A 16,681-nucleotide genomic window follows, 5' to 3' on the forward strand; every position below is an offset into this window, starting at 1 on the left:
TTGATCAATGTCACTCAGATGTTCGCAAATTCACCGACTAATAACTTCTTGAAATTTAGGATCGTTAAAAGGGATACTTTCCTCCGAACACATTTTGCACTGTTCTAAGAAAACACGTGCGTAATACGCAAGGTACAGTCCATGAAACCACAAGACGTGTCAAAAACAAACAAAGACGGCGATAATGCAACCGACGATAAAATATTGTAGAGTTGGCTGTTTAAGAAGGATAGGCTGAGTACACAACGACTAAAACAAAATAACAGCTCCAAGAAGCAGTTGTGCAACACGAACAAAAGTTGACAATCATGTTTCTATAACTGAAAGATGATGTCTATTCAAATTTTGCGCCATTCGTGTAACTGGCATTATTATCGCCACATTGAGGACGCAAATGAGGTTTGCTTTAAATACACGATTTAAGATTTTAAACATGGCTGCAGCAGCAACTGTTAAAATTCTTCACAATAAAGGATGACAGCCAGAAGCAGTTGCAGGATAGAATTTTTTTATTAAAATTCTTGACCACGGTTTCGGTACATATAAACATACCTTCATCAGAAGTAAAACTTCCTGAACAGAAAGACACATTCATTAGAAAAGCCATATCAACGAAAGTGAGAAACAGAAGCTTAAGTAACAGTGAAATTACTAAAGTAATACAGGCACAAAATCTTTAGTACTTACTAAAATTACATCATGCCATGGAGAATAATAAAATAATTATGCCAAAGGCGTCGTCAGTAATTTAAAACATCATCTCCATTTATACGACATGTGTAATGGGCACAAGATCATAGCGAACAGTTTAACACCGTTGCTTCGCCTATGAACTATTGAGACACGAGTGTGAAAGCACTAAGGCAGACTGTTTCGCCGCGAGAGGGCACTTGCATGTGCAAGACTCGCGTATATTAAAATCCATAAATACATACATAAGCGCATCAAAAAATATTAAAGGTTGTGTTAATTCAAACTCTGTCTTAATAATAAAACGTATCAGGCCAATTAAAGACACTTATGTAAAATAAAAATATAGAACCAAATTTGCCTGTGTCCTAGTGTCAGACGGATAAAACTTGAGCTTGGAACATCTAACGAGAGAGGGCACAAGTGTAATGCGCGAGAGTCTCGCGTAACGTAGGCATGAAATACATACTAGCGAAACAACCAAAATGTTATAATAAAATGAAACCATCTGTCATTATGAATAAAACATAGTAGTCATTTAACCACACATACACATTAAAATACATAACTAACAAACATCACAATACTTAGAATCTCAACAAGACAGGAAAAGCGCATTTCACCGGCATCAACAAGCAAGAAAATAACTACTAGTCAGCCAGACTAAATTACATTAAGGCAATGAGGGGTTTGAAACTGTGTAAAAAATTTTTGTTTCGAAGCTGCACCTGTTCATTAAGAACAAAACCACCTTTTAGAGACAGATGCTTAAAAATCTCTAATTCTTCGAGCAAGTCTAGTTTGTAACCTTTATTAGCTTCATGAAGCAACTCTACGTCGTCCAGTTCACATGGCGTGTGCCGTAAGAGCCATAGATGTTCTGCAAAGGTGGAATTATATACGTTTTCCCCATTTTTACCTAACATGTGTTCTTTATACCTAACTTTAATGGGTCTACCTGTCTGCCCTATGTAATAGTTTGGGCAGTCGTTACAAGTAATTTTGTATACACCGGACTTAGTGCTGAGTTCTTCTCGTGCTCCAATATTATGAATTACTCTACGTTTCAGGCTATTATTTACGGAAAAAGCAACTCTATAACCGTATTGTTTCTGTAAAAGTCTTCTTATCTTATATGAAACGTTACCTAAAAATGGAATAGACATAAAGTTACTCTCATACTTATTTGTCCTATTATCTCCTAAAGTAGAAAATTTTACAGCTGTTTTTTTCTTAGCAATTTGGTCAATTAATTTAGGGTTGTATCCATTGTTGCTAGCTATTGATTTTAATAAAGATATTTCATTTTCAAAACAATTCTGTGCTAAAGGTGTGCTCACAGCGCGATGAACTGCAGAATGAAAAAAGGCGATCTTGTGCGTTTGAGGATGACAGGAATCTGCTGGAATAATATTATCAGAAAAAGTTTCTTTACGGAAAATGTCAAAGCTAATAGTGTTACCTGATAACTTAAGTTTCAAATCAAGAAAATGGAGTTCTCTCTCGTTATTTTGTATCTCTTTAGTGAATTTCATTTTCTCGTGGAAACTGTTGAAAACATGAAACAGTTGTTGTAGATCTTGGTCACACCCTTGGAATAGTATGAGTATATCATCAACATAACGAGCGTAAAAAGAAATCTTATTGCCTAAAGTAGGATTGTTTTTGAAGAAATTTTCTTCTAGTGCATTCACAAAGATGTCAGCTAAGATGCCAGCTAGCGGGCAACCCATGGCTAAGCCGAATGGTTGTTCATACATCTTACCATTAAACTGAAAGTAATTGTAATCTAGTACAACCTGCAGTAGTGACATAAGTTCCGACAACTGTGGCTCACTTAGAGTTCTATGTTGTCGAATGTTACCTTCAATAATCTTAAGAGTGATAGCCACTGGAACATTAGTGTATAAACTTACGACGTCAAAAGAAACCAAACGAGAGGAAGAAGTGATCTCTATCGATTTTAGCTTGTTTATTACCTCAGCACTATTTTTAACAGAGTAATTGTTTCCAAAAACAAAGGCTTCTTTAATTTTAGTGTGTAAAAATCTCGCTAATTTATGATGTGGGCTCTTTATACCATTAACGATGGGACGAACTGGGTGTTGACTTTTGTGTACCTTAAACTGACTTCTAAGCGTAGGTGCTCTAGGGTTCATATTAATTAAGGTTTTCTTTTGAAACTCTTTCATAAGATGTTTACTTCTTCTTAACGTATCCCTAATTTGCTTTTGTAACGTAGGGGTATGATCCTGCTCAATTTCAAGTATACCATTTTCTTCGAAAAAAGCCAAAGTTTTAGCGATATATTCGCTTTTATAGGCTACAACAAGTGAATTTCCTTTGTCTGATTAAGTGATGAGAGCCTCATTATTTTTTAATTACGGTTAATACTAGTAATTATGTTACCCCCTCTCTGTTTTAAATCACTGTTTTTTACCGACTTGACCTCTCTTTCTATAATTGCGCTACATTCATGAGCTATCCTATTTTGTTGGGATTTTTCAGTTTTTAAGGAGTCAAGTCCAACTTTAAGGTCAACTATAAAATTATCTACCACTTTAGGATCGTTAATATTAGGCATGAAATTGTATTTAAAACCTCTCGCTAGCATGGCGCTTTCTTGAGGGGTAAAGCTTATAGAAGTTTTGTTTAGTACTCTGTCGAAAAATTGGTGTTCGCAATTGACAGTTCTTTTTGCATGAACAACATTAGATTTTGGGGTACCATTTTCCAGTTTATGAAGTTTAAAATCATGCCTACACTGAATTTCAACCTTACGATTGTGTAACCACTCGTGAACACTATGCCAAATACTGTCTACGTGAAAGTTAAAATAATCTTTAAAAGTTCTAGTAATATAGAGATACAAAGAGTAAGCTTCTTCATTTAGTTTATCTTTCTTCTTATAAAGGTCACTGATTCTGTCACTCAAAATTTGTTTCACCAGTTTTGCTTTAGTAGATGGAAACTTCTTACACTGTTTCACATTGATAAAAGCCTTCACGTAATTCGGTGTCAAATGGCATCTCTCACACTGTTTAGTGAAGTCAATAGCCATACCTGTTTTCCGGATTTTAAATGAGATGTCCATGTATTTCGAAACAGCCTTTGAAACCTGGGCAGGTACATATTTCAAGATCTTAAACATGGCTGCAGCAGCAACTGTTAAAATTCTTCACAATAAAGGATGACAGCCAGAAACAGTTGCAGGATAGAATTTTTTTATTAAAATTCTTGACCACGGTTTCGGTACATATAAACATACCTTCATCAGAAGTAAAACTTCTAAAATTACATCATGCCATGGAGAATAATAAAATAATTATGCCACAGGCGTCGTCAGTAATTTAAAACATCATCTCCATTTATACGACATGTGTAATGGGCACAAGATCATAGCGAACAGTTTAACACCGTTGCTTCGCCTATGAACTATTGAGACACGAGGATGACAGCCAGAAACAGTTGCAGGATAGAATTTTTTTATTAAAATTCTTGACTCGTGTCTCAATAGTTCATTGGCGAAGCAACGGTGTTAAACTGTTCGCTATGATCTTGTGCCCATTACACATGTCGTATAAATGGAGATGATGTTTTAAATTACTGACGACGCCTTTGGCATAATTATTTTATTATTCTCCATGGCATGATGTAATTTTAGAAGTTTTACTTCTCATGAAGGTATGTTTATATGTACCGAAACCGTGGTCAAGAATTTTAATAAAAAAATTCTATCCTGCAACTGTTCCTGGCTGTCATCCTTTATTGTAAAACACAAATAACTAATAAAAGAAAATTCAAAATAAACATAAATAAATCATAAAGTATCAATACTATTTGTAGAAAAAATCTACATAAATGAATTCTAAATTCAACACATTAATCTATCAAAATAGTAATTTAATTAATATTAATCAATAAAATAAAAAATATTTCAACCATATGGTCCTTTCGTACTAATATGAATTAATAATCTTAGGATAGAAACCGACCTGGCTCACGCCGGTCTGAACTCAGATCATATAAGAATTTAAAGGTCGAACAGACCTAATTACTGGGCTACTGCACCCAAAATTTTTCTTAATCCAACATCGAGGTCGCAATCTGCTTTGTCGATATGAGTTCTCAAAAACAATTACGCTGTTATCCCTAAGGTAACTTAATCTTATGATCATAAATTATGGATCAAAACAACAAACATAAATAAATGATATAATAATGAAGAGTTTATTTATTCTTCATGTCACCCCAACAAAACATCATCATTAAATATAGAAAGACAAACAAAAAACTATATAAAAATAAAATGTTAAGCTCTATAGGGTCTTATCGTCCTAAAGAAAAATTTAAGCCTTTTGACTAAAAAGTTAAATTCAAAAATTTATTAAGAGACAGTTGATTTCTCGTCAAGCCATTCATTCCAGCCACTAATTAAGAGACTAAAGATTATGCTACCATTGCACGGTCAAAATACCGCGGCTCTTTAAAAAATCTGCTCAGTGAGCAGGCCAGACCTCAAAGTATTTTCAAGAGGACATGTTTTTGATAAACAGGTGGAAATCAATTTTGCCTAGTTCCTTATAATAAATTCACAAGGTAAAAATTATATACAAATAAATATACTAATTCTATCATGATTACAAAAATTTTAAAATTAAATTTATAATCTTAATAAAAAACCTAAAATAATTATTAAATCAAAAATAAAAATAATGAACTAATTGTAATCTTAGAGATAGCTGGTTTAAAGCTTACTATTATATTTTATAAAACAAATTATAGGTTATTAACTTCAAAGCTTATCCCTTAAAGAATAAATAAGTTAATATTCATACCTAAAAAATTAAATAAAAGCAATTAACTTCAAAAAATTAAATTTTTTCTTAAGAAACTAGATATATTGGGAAACGATTAACATCTCATTTCTATAAATAATTTAATAATAATTATGATACATTAACTATAAATTATTTATAAATCAACCCAAATCGAGACAAGTAAAGTAAATACTAAAATTTTGATAAACCCTGATACAAAAGGTACAATAAATAAAATCTACTTTTAAAAATTCAAAATATTTCATAAAACAATTACATTACCAATAAACTATAATCAAAAAAATCTATTCTACAAAATATACTAAGACAAAATTCCACAAAATTATTCTTATTAAATAATTAAAAAAACAAAAAATAAATATAATAAATTAAATAGTCAAGATATCCTGATTTGCACGGAAAAATTTTCAGTGTAAATGAAACACTTTACTAATAAGTTATATCTTGAAACTCTTCCTAGATGCACTTTCCAGTACATCTAGTATGTTACGACTTATCTCATCTAAATTGAAGCTAAATTAAAATAATAAAATAAAATAATCAATAATGAGAGCGATGGGCGATGTGTACACACCTCAGAGCCAATATCAGTTAAACTAAATAAATTAAATTACTATCAAATCCACCTTCATTAATAGTATTTCACCATCAAATCCGTTATAAACAAAAATCTATTGTAACCCACCTCCTCTTAATTATAAGCTGCACCTTGACCTGAAATATTTTATAATTATAAATCTTGAGAATTATAACTCTAAAAAGATTCTCTGATAACGGAGATATACAAACAAATAAATTAAGTAGAGTAAATCGTGTATTATCAATCACGGGGTAGGTTCCTCAGAATGGAATGAGATACCACCAAATTCTTTGGGTTTAAAGACCTTAACTAATAGTACCCTGGTAAATATAATTAACATTTAAAATAATAGGGTATCTAATCCTAGTTTATTATTCAAATTTCACAGATTCATAAAAAGAGCTACAAATAAATTTTAATATTTCACCTTACAAATTTATATTTTAACCCTAAAAATATAAACAACTGTTTTAACCAATAATATTCACTTGTATCAATCGTATAACTGTGGCTGCTGGCACGAATTATGCCGATACTAAATTAATTGCTAAATCCAAAATCAATTGATAATTAAATCAAATTACTGCAAAATAGAACATTTAGTTTAACAAAACTTACATATAATACAAAGAAAAAGTGAATAATATAAGCAAGAATAAAACTTTTGGAACAAAATAAGAAATTTAAAAATTTTTTAAAATAAGAAAAAATAAAAGATTCAAATATTTAAAGAAAAAAAAGAAAAAAGCACAAAAAATGACAAAAAAAGAAACGCGCCCTCGAATGACCACAACAACTTCTCTATTATATATAAATAAAGATTAATATGGAACATGTATACCAATAAATGTATTATATTCTTTCTTATTTAATCTTTCTTTTCACTAATAATAAAGAAAGATTAAATAATATAATAAATATATTCTATATAATTATCTAAATTAATGTAATATAGTATTAATATAAAATTAACTTTATATTAAGTTAACTTAAATATTAATTAGTTAAATAATCTAATTATAGATAATATATTGAATTATATTATTATAATTAATATAATTATATATATTAATATAAAACTTTATATTTAATAATATTAATTATATTTATTTTATCCAATTATAATAATATGTAATATTAATTTACATATTATTATATAATTTATAATATAATAACCTATTTTAAGCTAAAAACATAAGTAGCTATAATCCTAGGTAAATAAATGTATCAAAATAATCATTTAATAATTATAAAATAACATTATAGGTATTTAAATTTAATTAAATGTAATATATTAATATAAATTATTTATTATATATAATATATATTCAGATTATCCTAACCGAGATAAATTAATTAGAAATAACCAAAATAATACATAAACAAATTTTTAAAAAAATTTAATTTATATATTTAATATAAATGAAGTGCCTGATTAAAGGGTTACCTTGATAGGGTAAATCAAGTAAATAAAATTACCTTCATTAAAAATTACATAAGACATAATTAAACTACCTCCTTTAGTATCAAAAACTAACGTGCATCATACACCTTAATGTAAAAAGGTAAGCTAAACAAGCTAATGGGTTCATACCCCATTCATAGAGGTATCAATCCTCTCCTGTTTAATGACCAACAACTCTACTAAACTTCTCTTCCTATCAACATTAATGATAGGAACGATCCTGTCCATTTCATCAAACTCCTGATTTGGAGTTTGAATAGGACTTGAGATTAACTTACTTTCATTTATTCCGCTCCTAACAAGAAATAAAAATATAATAATAAATGAATCATCAATTAAATATTTTATTGTCCAAGCAATAGCATCGACAATACTATTATTTTCAATTTTGCTGATTCAAATAAAGTATCCAATAGGATGAGAAACAGAATTTATTCCATCAATAATAATTAGATCTAGATTATTATTAAAGATTGGGGCTGCACCCTTTCATTTCTGATTTCCAGAAGTAATAGGAGCTTCAAGATGAAATAACTGTTTAACACTAATAACATGACAAAAAATTGCCCCAATAATGGTATTATCTTATTGTATTCAACTAAGAACTTTCATTTGAACAAATATTATTCTAAGAATTATTATTGGGGCAATAGGTGGTTTAAATCAAACATCTCTACGACAACTTCTAGCATAATCCTCAATTAGACATTTAGGGTGAATAATTAGATCCCTAATAGTTAGAGAAAACATCTGAGAACTATACTTTATTATTTACTCACTATTAAGATTAATTATGGTCTTCTTATTTAAGCAAATAAATCTATTTTTTATAAACCAAATTTATTCAGCCAGAAATATAAAAACTGAAATTAAATTCATAATATTTTTATCTCTTTTATCCTTAGGTGGTTTACCGCCATTCCTTGGATTTCTACCAAAATGAATTGTAATACAATCATTAATAGAAAATAACATGACAACTATTATGACAATTATGGTTGTATTAACTACAATTACACTTTATTATTATCTACGTATTAGATTCTCAGCCCTAATCATGTCATACACAGAAAATTCGTGATCTATAAAAATAAAGTCTCAAAAATCAAGAATTATTCTCCCTATAACGGTAATAATTTCAACAATAGGATTAATCTCAACATCAACCTTAATCTCATTATACTAAGGACTTAAGTTAACCAAAGTAATAACCTTCAAAGTTATAATTAAAAGAATAATCTTTTAGGCCTTAGTAAAAATTTACACCTCTAGAATTGCAGTCTAGAAGCATAATTGAATATAAAGCCTAAAGCATGGTAAGAGAGAAACATCTCATAAGTAGATTTACAGTCTACCACCTTAAATTCAGCCATCTTACCGCAAAAATGATTATTCTCAACAAACCATAAGGATATTGGTACTTTATACTTCTTATTTGGAGCATGAGCAGGAATAGTAGGAACATCAATAAGAATACTTATTCGTGCTGAACTTGGTCAACCAGGATCTCTAATTGGAGATGACCAAATTTATAATGTCATTATTACAGCTCACGCATTTGTAATAATTTTTTTATAGTGGATATTTTTATATTATAATTGGTGGATTTCGTAATTGACTCGTACCATTAATAATTGGTGCACCAGATATAGCGTTCACACGAATAAATAATATAAGTTTTTGCTTACTACCACCTTCACTAACCCTTCTTCTTACATCTTCTATAGTAGATAACAGTGCTGGTACAGGATGAACAGTTTACCCCCCTCTTGCAGGAGCCATCGCACATGGGGGGGGGGCATCTGTAGACCTAGCTATTTTTTCACTTCATTTAGCAGGTGTATCATCTATTCTTGGTGCAGTAAACTTTATTACAACAGCAATTAATATACGATCAGAAAGTATAACTCTAGATCAAACACCTTTATTTGTCTGATCTGTAGCTATTACAGCCCTTCTCCTCCTTTTATCGCTTCCAGTATTAGCAGGGGCTATTACTATACTATTAACAGATCGAAATTTAAATACATCATTCTTTGACCCTGCAGGAGGGGGTGACCCAATTCTATATCAACACCTATTCTGATTCTTTGGGCACCCAGAAGTTTACATTTTAATTCTACCAGGATTTGGAATTATTTCTCACATTGTATGTCAAGAAAGAGGAAAAATTGAATCATTTGGAACATTAGGTATAATTTATGCCATATTATCAATTGGACTAATAGGATTTATTGTATGAGCACATCATATATTCACAGTAGGAACAGATGTCGACACACGAGCATACTTTACATCAGCAACAAACATTATTGCTGTACCTACAGGAATTAAGGTATTCAGATGATTAGCTACACTATATGGAACTAAATTCAAATTCAATCCACCGTTATTATGAGCTTTAGGATTTATTTTTCTATTCACAATTGGTGGATTGACAGGATTAGTATTAGCAAATTCATCACTTGACATCGTATTAAATGATACATATTATGTAGTAGCCCACTTCCATTATGTGTTATCCATAGGAGCAGTATTCGCAATCATAGGAGGTGTTATTCAATGATACCCATTATTTGCAGGATTAACTATAAATAATACATGATTAAAAATCCAATTTACAATTATATTTATCGGAGTAAACTTAACATTCTTCCCTCAACACTTTCTAGGACTAGCAGGTATACCACGACGATATTCAGACAATCCAGATTCATATACATCATGAAATGTAGTATCAAGAATCGGGTCCACAATTTCTATTGTAGGAATCATTATATTCATTGTAATTATATGAGAAAGAATGGTTACAAACCGGGCAATCATATTTAGAGCTAATATAAGAAGATCAACAGAATGACTACAAAATAATCCGCCTGCAGAACACAGTTACTCAGAACTACCATTAATTTCTAGATTCTAATATGGCAGATTAGTGCAGTAGATTTAAGCTCTACAAATAAAGGTTTGACCTTTTATTAGAAAAATTCATTAATTGCAACATGATCAAATTTATCCCTTCAAGATGGAGCTTCACCATTAATGGAGCAACTATCATTCTTCCATGACCATACTATGGTCGTATTATTATTAATTACAGTAATTGTAGGCTATGCCCTAAGTTACATATTATTCATTGCTTATACAAACCGAAACATACTTCACGGACATTTAATTGAAACAATCTGAACAGCACTACCAGCAATTACACTAATTTTTATTGCACTCCCATCATTAGGACTACTATATTTACTTGATGATTCAGTAGACGCAATAATCACAATTTAAACAATTGGACGACAATGATACTGAAGATATGAATATTCAGACTTTATAGATGTAGAGTTTGACACTTATATAACACCAGAACAAGACCTAGAAAACGACGGATTTCGACTTCTAGATGTAGATAACCGAACAATTCTACCAATAAATACAGAAGTACGAGTATTAACAAGAGCATCAGACGTTCTACACTCATGAGCAGTGCCTGCATTAGGGGTTAAAATTGATGCAACGCCAGGTCGACTAAACCAAGGAACATTTACAATAAACCGGCCTGGACTGTTCTTTGGACAATGCTCAGAAATCTGTGGAGCAAACCACAGATTTATACCAATTGTAATTGAAAGAACTTCAGTAAACTTATTTATCAAGTGATTATCTAAGATAATCTAAGGAGTTAGTTAAAATATATAACATTAGAGTGTCAATCTAAAATAACTAAATAATTAGTACACCTTGAAATACATCAGATGACTGAAAGTAAGTAATGGTCTCTTAAACCAAAAAATAGTAAATTAACGACTACTTCTGATGGGGAAATTCAATCCAAATCCCTCAAATATCCCCTCTCATATGATTCTCCTTATTTATTATATTTTCGACTACATTAATTTTATTTAATCATATAAACTTTCTCTCATTTAAACCAAACCTTATTAAAAGAGCAGAAAAAAGAACAATTGATATAAAGAACTTGAATTGAAAATGATAACAAACTTATTTTCAACATTTGATCCATCAACTAATATATTCAATTTATCATTAAATTGAACTAGAACATTCTTAGGATTATTATTAATCCCATCAATATTTTGACTTACACGATCACGAATTAATATTATTTGAAATAAACTAAACTTAACCTTACTCAATGAATTTAAAACATTACTAGGACCAAAATCATTTAATGGAACAACATTCATCTTCATTTCAATCTTTATTATAATATTATTTAACAATTTCATAGGATTATTCCCTTACATGTTTACTAGAACAAGACATTTAGCATTAACATTTGCAATCGCTCTACCTATATGATTAAGATTTATGTTATTTGGATGAATTAATCATACCAATCACATATTTACACACCTTGTTCCCCAAGGAACACCACCTGCATTAATATCATTTATAGTATTAATTGAAACAATTAGAAATGTCATTCGACCAGGTACGCTAGCAGTTCGACTAGCAGCAAATATAATTGCAGGACACGTACTATTAACATTACTAGGAAATACAGGACCATCTATAGCAATAAACTTAATTTCACTATTAATTTTTGGACAAATACTTCTGTTAATTCTAGAATCAGCAGTAGCAATAATTCAAGCCTATGTTTTCTCAATTTTAAGAACTTTATATTCTAGAGAAGTATACTAAACTTATGTTAACAACTCACTTAAACCACCCATTCCACTTAGTAGATTACAGACCTTGACCATTAACAGGAGCAATTGGAGCAATAGTTCTAGTATCAGGATTAGCAAAATGATTTCACCTATTTAACATTAACTTATTTATAATTGGATTTGGAATTACTCTACTAACTATAATCCAATGATGACGAGATGTAGTACGAGAAGGAACATACCAAGGACTACACACGGGATTTGTATCAATTGGATTACGATGAGGAATAATTTTATTTATTGCATCAGAAGTACTATTCCTTGTTTCATTTTTCTGAGCATTTTTTAGAAGAAGACTAGCACCTACTATTGAACTAGGGATATTATGACCCCCAATAGGAATTCAACCTTTCAATCCTATACAAATTCCATTACTTAATATAGCTATTCTTTTAGCATCAGGAGTAACAGTAACATGAGCACATCATAGTCTAATAGAATCTAATCATACTCAAGCATTACAAGGACTATTCTTCACAGTACTACTAGGACTATACTTCACTATACTTCAAGCATATGAATATTGAGAAGCACCCTTCACCATTGCAGACGCAGTTTATGGATCAACATTCTTTGTTGCAACAGGATTTCATGGTCTACATGTAATTATTGGAACAATTTTCTGATCAACATGTCTACTTCGACATTCAATAAACCAATTCTCACCAAGACACCACTTTGGATTTGAAGCAGCAGCATGATACTGGCACTTTATAGACGTAGTATGATTATTCTTATACATTTCTATTTATTGATGAGGTAGATAATTGTTTTTCTAGTATAAATAGTACATTTGACTTCCAATCAAAATCTTGATATAAATCAAGAAAAACAATCCTAATTTTATCTACAAGAATTTTTATTAGATTTATTATTCCAATAATTATTATAATCCTTGCAACAACATTATCAAAAAATGAATTAATGACCGAGAAAAAAGATCACCATTTGAGTGTGGATTTGACCCCAAAAGATCAGCACGAATACCATTCTCACTTCGATTCTTCTTAATTGCAGTAATTTTCTTAATTTTTGATGTAGAAATCGCACTAATCCTTCCAATTGTAATTATTTTTAAAACTTCAGATATTATAATCTGAACAGTATCAACAATATTTTTTATTATAGTATTATTAGGTGGACTATACCATGAATGAAATCAAGGAGCCTTACAATGAGCAGAATAAAGGGTTGTAGTTAACTATAACATTTGGGTTGCATTCAAAAAGTATTGATATAATCAATCAACCTTAAATAGAATAAGAAGCGAAGTATTGCAGTCAGTTTCGACCTGGAAGGTTGGTAAATAAAATACCCTTATTCTTATTAATTGAAGCCAAAAAGAGGCGTATTACTGTTAATAATATAATTGAACTATAAGTTCCAATTAAGGAAATGTAAAGCCAATATGAAAGCTGCTAACTTTTTATATTAGCGGTTAAACTCCGTTAACATTTCTAAAATTTATATAGTTTAAATAAAACATTACATTTTCACTGTAAAAATAATATATGTATATTTATAAATACCTAAAAGTAAAAATACTTCCTTAACATCTTCAATGTCACGCTCTAAATATAAGCTATTTAAGTAAACAAAAAATAATACCACCAAAATAAATATTCAAAAAATAAAAGTTAAAAGATAAATCTTAAAATTAGAATCATATCAACCTTGTATATAACTAATTAAATAAATAAATAGTCTATATGAACCTTGACCACCAAATAATTCACCTCAACCATAATCAAATGACTTTGATGAATAATAACCCAATTTTAAAGGAACATATCTAATAAACTTAGTCGAAATGAAAGGTATAAACCACATAGAACCAGCAAATCTAACAAAAGAAAGTATACTTAAAGAAAATAAATTTTGAGAAAAATCAAAATCAGGAATAAGATAACCCAAATAAGCACCCAAAACAACTACAGTAATAGTTAAAAACTTTAAATAATAAGGCAAAGCAATCACATGAGGAACAGGAAAAATTAACCAAGACAAAAGACTTCCCCCAAAAACAGCAACAAACAATAAACCAATTATGCCAAAAGAAATATAAGAACCCTTATCGTCAAAAGAAAATCTAGAATAAAAATTATTATCACCAGATATTGAATAATAAAAAAGACGAAAAGAATAAGAAGCAGTTAAACCAGTAGAAAAGAAATAAAGAAAAAAAATCAAACAATTAATTCATCTTAAACAAACCATCTCAAGAATTAAATCCTTTGAATAAAAACCTGCTAAAAATGGTGTACCACATAAAGACAAACTAGAAACATTAAAACAAACTGAAGTTAAAGGTATAAAATTAACAATTGAACCTATAAAACGAATATCCTGAGAATCCTTTAAATTATGAATTATTGAACCTGCACACATAAACAATAAAGCCTTAAATAAAGCATGAGCTAACAAATGAAAAAATGCAAGTTTTGGATAACCTATAGCCAAAATTCTCATTATTAAACCAAGTTGTCTCAAAGTAGAAAGGGCAATAATTTTCTTCAAATCAAACTCAAAATTTGCTCCCAAACCAGCCATAAACATAGTTATACAACCAATTAAAAGTAAGAATCAACCAAAATTATAAGTATCTAATATTGGTCTAAAACGAATTAATAAATAAACCCCAGCAGTAACAAGAGTAGAAGAATGAACCAAAGCAGAAACAGGAGTAGGGGCAGCCATAGCAGCAGGAAGTCAAGAAGAAAAGGGAATTTGAGCTCTTTTAGTTATAGCTGCTAAAACAATTAATATAGTAATAAGCTTTATTTCAAAAGAATTAGAAATAAAATCATAATAATAAATATAATTTCAGCCACCAAAATTCAATATTCAAGCAATAGAAATTAAAATAGCAACATCACCAATACGATTAGAAAGTGCAGTTAACATACCCACACTATAAGATTTCACATTTTGATAATAAATAACTAAACAATAAGAAACTAAACCTAAACCATCCCATCCCAATAAAATTCTAATCAAATTAGGACTGATAATTAAAAAACCTATAGAAAGAATAAATATCAAAACAATAATAATAAAACGATTAATATTTTTTCTCCCGATATATAATCCTCTCTATAATAAATAACCAAAGAAGAAATATACATAACAAAAGACATAAAAATAAGAGACATTCAATCCAAAATTAAAGTCATAACAACCATAGAACCATTTAAATTAAAAAGCTCTCATTCAACAAAAACTCTATAATCAATTATTAAATAATAAATACCCAAAATAAAAATTATAGTTCTAGAAAAAATAAAGAAAAAAAACCTCAAAGAACAAATAGAAAACAAATTCACAGCCTAAGATGAAAAATTCATATCATTGATTCCACAAAACAACACTTTTGATTAAAATACTTAAGCAACCTAAACAAAAAAATACTCTCCCTTTAAACAAAGAATATTTAAAGGCAATCAATGTAAAAGTAAAAGATGATATTCACGAAAATAACCAAGAGAACAAGTATAAACACCAGAATAATAATTACCATGCTGAGAATAAGAATACATATATAAAGTATAAACAGCTCTAAAAAAAGACAAAAAAATTAAAGCAAAAAATCTAAAAGAAGATCAAGACATAATTCTATTTAATAATCTAAGTTCACTTACCAAATTTAAAGAAGGAGGAGCAGCTATATTAGAAGATCTCAAAAGGAATCATCATAGAGCCATTCTCGGGTTCAAATTAATTATACCCTTGTTAATTAATAATCTTCGTCTACCTAAACGCTCATAAATAATATTAGACAAACAAAATAAACCAGAAGAACATAAACCATGACCAACCATTATAGAAAGAGAACCCATACAATCTCATCAATTCATAGTTATCAATCCTCCAATAACCATTCTTATATGAGCAACAGAAGAATAAGCAATTAAAGACTTTAAATAAACCTGACGAAAACAAATAAATCTAACAATAACTCCACCAGATAACCCTAATCAAAAATAATTAAACTTTAAACCTAAATAAGAAATAACCTTCATAACACGAAAAATACCATAACCACCTAACTTCAATAAAACACCAGCAAGAATCATTCTACCTGAAATAGGAGCCTCAACATGGGCCTTAGGAAGCCACAAATGAACCAAAAATATTGGCATCTTAACTAAAAAAGCAAGAATTATAAACACATAAAACATAAAATAATAAGAACCAAAATCAACCAACAAAGGAAAATATAAAGTATTAGAAAAATCATAAACCCTAAATAATACTAATAATAAAGGTAATCTAGCAACCAAAGTATAAAAAATTAAATAAACACCAGCCTGCAAATGCTCAGGTTGATAGCCTCAACCCAAAATAAAAAGTAAAGTAGGAACCAATCTAGCCTCAAAAAAAATATAAAAAGAAAGAAGACTCAATCTAG

This window comes from Schistocerca nitens, chromosome 8 (assembly GCF_023898315.1).
Source record: "Schistocerca nitens isolate TAMUIC-IGC-003100 chromosome 8, iqSchNite1.1, whole genome shotgun sequence".
In the NCBI taxonomy this organism is placed as follows: Eukaryota; Metazoa; Arthropoda; class Insecta; order Orthoptera; family Acrididae; genus Schistocerca; species Schistocerca nitens.